The following is a 6,445-nucleotide window of genomic DNA, read 5'->3' on the forward strand; positions in this document are numbered from 1 at the left end:
TGCATTGTGAAAGAAACAGTGTGGAGTCGATCGGGGGGGGGGGGGGGGGGGGGGTTCATTGTTCCTGATTTTGCATGGAAAAAGAGGCCTGGATGGAATGGACAGGTTTACTAACATATTCAAATTTGATGCATACTTCTAAAAGAAAGCTCTTTCTAGACAACCTGAAAGCTTGCCCGACATAGCAACATGTAATAGGGACTTTTAGATATGCATGACAAGAACGTGTGACATCCTTGTAAGGCACTGGCAGAGACTTGAAAGGACTTCACATTGCCTTAAAACGATGTCACCGACACATAGCAGTCCACGTTCTTGTCGTGCTAATCTAAAAGTCCCTATTGTATGCATGCCCAATCCCAAGTATATTAGTTCGTTCATGAATATCGGGTTAGTGAAGTAACTCATCGCTAGGTCCCCAGGAAAGAAACATCCCTAAATTTGAATATGATAGTAAACCGGCCTGTTCCATGAAGTTTCCAAGTTTTGCCCATTTTTCTGTTTCTTTGAGCTTTTATTTTATTTTTTTCTTCTTCCAGTGCTTCTTGGTCTACACATCCAATTCTTGCAGTAACTTTTATCTCTCCTCTGCTCTCTTGCTCTATCCTTTTCCCTACTTCTTATTTCTCTCCTTTACTATTCTCATTACCTCTCCTCTCTCTCTCTCTCACACTTTCACACTGTCTCTCTATCAATGTGATCTTTTGACTTTTGGTCTGTCACTTCATCTCTTCATATTCTTATTCTTGCTCTCTTACTGGGGTTCTATTCTCTCCTTGTACCATTCTTATTACCTCTCTTTCCCAGACACACACTGTCTTTCTATCACGTAATCTCTTTGTATTCTTATTCTTGCTATCTCTCATCCATGGTTCCATACAGGGGGTGTTTCACAAAGATCCTAAGTTGGACTTGTCAATTATGGAAAGCCATTGGCATTTTTGAAATTTTTTAAAAAAGGCATAAAATGTTGATTCAAATCATTCATATTTTCTATTATCAAGGTGATTTCATTTCCTTGATAAGGAATTTATGAAAAGTCTAAAATACTTCAACTTTTGCTTTGAATATATTTCATTTTAAGGCTACAAATGGCTCTCCATAATGTTTAAGTCCAACTCAAGTCCCCCCCCCCCCCTCCCAGTACTATCTTCCTTATAAAAAGAGGTCATGTCGTACAGTTGTAGGCCTTAAAACACAAGGAAATCACCTTGAGAAGAAATGTGCGCAGGGCCCTGCTTCACAAAACTTGTTATCAATAACAAATGCTAACATTTCTATGGCAAGAATGCTCTCGGCCAATCAAATGCCACAATTTCAGTAGCTAATGACACTTTTTGTTACAGTTATTGTAACTTGGTTATAACAAGTTTTATGAAACGGGGGCCCAGAAGTGCATTGAAAGAATGTATGTGAAGGTGCTGTTGAAGAAGTAAGTGTGCCAACATGGGGGCCAGTTTCTTTAAACTGCAGGAAGGGTTAAGTTCACCAACATCCCATTGAAATGCATTTCAATGGGACGTCATTGAACTTGTACTTCAACTTGACAGTTTAGTGAAACAATGCCCTGGTTCTTGGTGATTTGATGACTGGTGTGAAAGAAATTATGCATGCGATCACATGAACATAAAGATAATACTGTTATATCCAGAAACTTTTGCAACATGGCATTTTTGTAATTTGTATAGAGTACCGAAGCTGCGACGTCATAAAAATCTATTTTTAGAATTTCTCAATTTTTCTTCATTTTCCGAAAGAGCATCAAAAATAATGTCGAAAATCAATTTAATATCTTAAGTATTGGCTGAGATATGACCATCTGAATAAATATATGTCCTATGGGAACTCAGTGTTATATGCTCTGGCTCCTAACCATTAGGATTTTTGATGACGTCACACTTCACCACTCTATAAGACGGCCACCTCACAGTGCAAACTTGAGGGAATCAACAACAAAAAAAGCATCATCCAAACTATCAAATTAATTGACAACATGAAATGATAACTTCCACAAATCTAAAGCACTTTCAAATTTATGAACATCTCATGCATGTAAAATGTTCTGGTTTTACAGTAACACCCGGTACAGACAAAAAAACAAATGAGAACAATACTAGTATACCTGGTTTTGTTTATTACTAAATACCCAAACAATAAGCCAGACCAACATTTTGCTCAAAATAACATTGACCTTTACAGGTTGCACTTGAACAATTCAATAAAACATAATTAGCGTCATTGTCAAATATTACATTACTGACATTCCCTCAATTACAAAATTAATTATTAAAATTTCATTAACATTTTAAAAGAAAGATGACAAAAATAACTTATGCCCACTGCACACTACCGGTATTCATCATATGACAAAATTTGGGGAGAGTGGTTAATGGATTATGAAGAAGATCAAATTTGTGGAAAGCTTTGGTTGTAGATGCTTCAAATTGACATCTTTTCAAAACGAATTAAATTTAATTTGCACACATTTAATAATAATAATAATAATAATAATAGCCTAATAGTCCACTCCAAATTTTATTAAACCGAAACAGAAATTCTTTTTGCCAAATTGTAGATAGTAAATGCCTTATCGACTCCAAATCCAAACCAACTCGAGCAGGTCCTATGATTGTGCTCAGTGACCAATTGGTCCATTTTGTCAGACTACATGGCCTGTAAAATCTAATTTTTAAAAAACTATACAAAATTTTGTGTCTTTACCAAAAAAATTGTTTATTAGAACCTGTAGTGTGCAGTGGGCACCTAATAATCAACCTAAAACATTACTCAGATAAATGTTAGACTTGCAAGAGATGAAGATAAAATATATTTCAGTTTAGTATAGATTCTAGCACAAAATTATATCCCAAATTGTAATAACACTATACATAAAGAGTATTGGATCTAACAATCCGATTATGCAAACTGAGTATAAATTGCTAATGATGCCCCTATAAAAAAATCCATTGAAACATCTCCCAGACAGAAGTCAAATGATGGAAACTTCAGATTTTCTAAGTATACACTTCACTAGAATTTAATCCTTGACTTGCGATTTAGTCATACATACAGTAGAATAATGAAAGAATTTTAATTTGTCATAACTATGGGAAGAAATTTTCATAAATTGAAAAGAGCATGCAAAAACTTAAAGGCAAATTGTTTTCTAGAAACTGCTTCTATGCATAGACGTAGAAGAAAATGCTCAATGATAACTACTTGAAGGAAAATAATAACTTGAAATTAAGTTTGATACAAGCCAATTCTGCAGGGAATCAACAGAATATATTGCAACCTCTGAATGAAAATGCGAGTTGCAAGTAATATACAATGAGCTGTAGCAAATATACTAGCATCAACAAAGTTGAGTTCTGGTCATGCAATTGCATTGTGAAAGAAATGGTGTGGAATCGATCAGAAAATGTTGATCATGTAGCATGTAAGTATTGGCGTGTACTGCAAGGTTCTGGAATCTTCAAAATGATAAGAAATTTGGCCCAGTCTTGGTAAAGTTACAAGCACTGTACACAGAAAGATGTACATGGGGCTACACAAACGTGTGGCATAAACATCTGTCCCAATTTTTAAGTTGTTACACCATATATAGCGTATGAAAGCTTTTGAATGAGAGGCTTGCTTTTCAGGGAACAATTTTTGTCTGATGTTTTTCCACACTTGCATAATAACAATAATAATAATAATAATATCCCGTACTTATAATAACACTCGCAAATTATTTTTCACCTCTTCCAAGAACTCGACCTTCATGGAATGAATATACACACATGTATTTACAGTTGACATGGAATGCGTAGACATAGATCAATGTAGTACCGTACTTTCAAATTGGCAACAAAACGCATGTAAAATAACTCTAGCTGAATGAATATTGTAGCTTTATTCTTTTCACATTTTCCCCCTCAAGCATGTCAAGTAAGTATCCATGAATATTGGAAATGGTAACTTCCATGATATGAAGTTGTTAAAACATAAACACAAATGTGCAGGAAATTCTTTTTGAAAAAGGGGCACCAATCCTCCAAATATCAATATGCTATTATTAGTTTCTGACAATGATACATGATACAGCCCTAAATCCCAACATAAATGAAATTATACAAAGACCATTCTGAATCAGATAAGTTAGAAAATATATTGAAATCACTTACACCCTTACATCCTTTGTTTTAAAACAATCTGAAAGAAAACAAACATTACATAATCAAGTGTTTCATACAATATTTCAATCATTTCCATTGCCCGGCACTTTTTTACATTTTTGAAATCATTGCATTACATAACATAACATGATCGATTGCAAAATTATGAACATTTCTGCACTGATTATTAAAAGTACATATGATTAGTGTATTTTACTTAAAGCCCCACTGCACTATGTGTAGCTTTTTGCTCCCTCTATATAGAAAACAATGCCTAAGCAGCGCCCGTTGGTCCCCCATGATCCTCTTTTTCATATGTTAATTAATTGAGAGCTGAGTTGATGAGATAACCACCTGTCTGTGACCTGGCTGGGAGGTCTAAACCCTCTTGTCTAAACCAGTGCAGTCGGGCTTTAATAAAAGAAATACACCCTCAAAATGTTCTTACTCCTACTTAAACGTGACAATGTTCGGAGTGATTTCTTTATGCACCCCTAACCACATTGTAAACCAAATAAGAGGTTTCAACAGAAACAAGAATCTTCTGGACTAACAAAAGAATACAAAAAATCCTTCATAAAAATGAACAGCCATAAAGCAACTTTTTTATGACTTTCCAAAATGTTCATAAAAATGACACATGAGCACATACTGTAGCCATAACTTGTGTGCATTTACAGACAACAGATTTCCACTACATGAAGAATATTGAAAGTCTGAAAAAAGTGAACATTCATTAATGTGTATGGAAATAGATAAAATATCTGTTATATCTGTACATATATATATCTACATGTGGGAGTATAGTACATCTTCTGGTTACTTAAGCAAACAAACAATAACCGTAAAGACCCCCAAAAACAAAATAAAGCTGCATAATTATGTCAAATGACAAAATATTAGAAAGACAGAACAAAAGTAACAACATAAATGTGTGAATAAACTGATAAAATTGGAGAACTATAATGGCCCAACCATTCAAATTTTACCCAACTGCTGTGCATTTGATTGAAATATATAGAAATACACAAGAATTGTTTGAAATCTGATTATTTTCATGTACAATGTTGTCATATTCCTCGGAAGATCGTACCTTGTCTTGTATACTACCGGCATAATATGCATGATGCCTTGACCTTTTCTACTTCTATTAAAATCTTTGAATCTGTTTTGCCACCTATTTTTCCTTTAAAATTTTCTTCAATCTATCTTTGGAATACCCATTGTCTTTTTTGACCTCTTTCTTTGTCTGTTTTCCTTTATCTTATAAATATCCCTGAAAGTTTGTGGTTTCTTAAGAGTGTAAGTGTTAGATAAGCTTTCCCTCTTCACCTCGAGATTAGTTTCTATTACCAGGATGTGCTACCCGCAGTTTCCTGTCGAGCCTGTGGTTATACATGACCTATAGTTTTTCACTTTCGTCCAAGCAATCAACAATATCCAAACATCCGGGAGAGTTTAAAACAAAAAACATTTCCCAAACATCCTTGAAGTGATTCCTGTCTGTCTACGTGATACTAAACATGCTCCAGATCCTTATACACCAATAATATCGTCCTTGTTTTCACGAAGTGACGGTAGTGAGGAAAATCGTCATGCAAAGTGAATGCAATTTCTTTTCACTACCGTCACTTCGTGAAAACAGCGACGATATGCCAGAGAGTCTAGTTTGTCTTCAAATTTACTGTGCAAGTGTCATATTGTACAAATTACCAAACAATATAAAGGGAAAGCAGAATAGTGTACTGTAAACAAGCAAATGATATTGCCTTTGATAAAGAGGACTTTAAGTTGGGAATATTACCATAATCTGACGTTTTTAATCATTTATAATCCCAAGTACTAAAGCTTCCATCTATTCCTGTAGCCGGATTTTCTTAAAGCCAAGTAATTCCTCACACAGTCTCTTGCTGTCTGCTACCTAAGATCACTAGGAGGAAAGCAGATGACAGAATATCCAAAATCCCTATGCAGTGAAGGATTAATCCTTTAATCCAGATAGATTCCTTCACCTTTGTTAGCCAGAAATGTTTTTCTGGCCATTGCTGTGGTTAAATTGCTTATCATAATTCACAATACCCTCAACGAAACTAGTACTAAACGAAACCCAACCTTCTGAATAAACAAATCAAGAACAAATACTACTCTTTAAACAGGAACCCCCTAGAATATCTCACCTCAAAGTTAAAATCTTTAAGAATCCTTCAACAGCATTTATCACTCAATCACCAGGGTAACATATTTGTTTATGATATCCTTGTTTCATATTCCTCTTTCTCTCACTC

This window comes from Strongylocentrotus purpuratus, unplaced genomic scaffold, assembly GCF_000002235.5.
Source record: "Strongylocentrotus purpuratus isolate Spur 01 unplaced genomic scaffold, Spur_5.0 spur5_scaffold_12, whole genome shotgun sequence".
Classification (NCBI taxonomy): domain Eukaryota; kingdom Metazoa; phylum Echinodermata; class Echinoidea; order Camarodonta; family Strongylocentrotidae; genus Strongylocentrotus; species Strongylocentrotus purpuratus.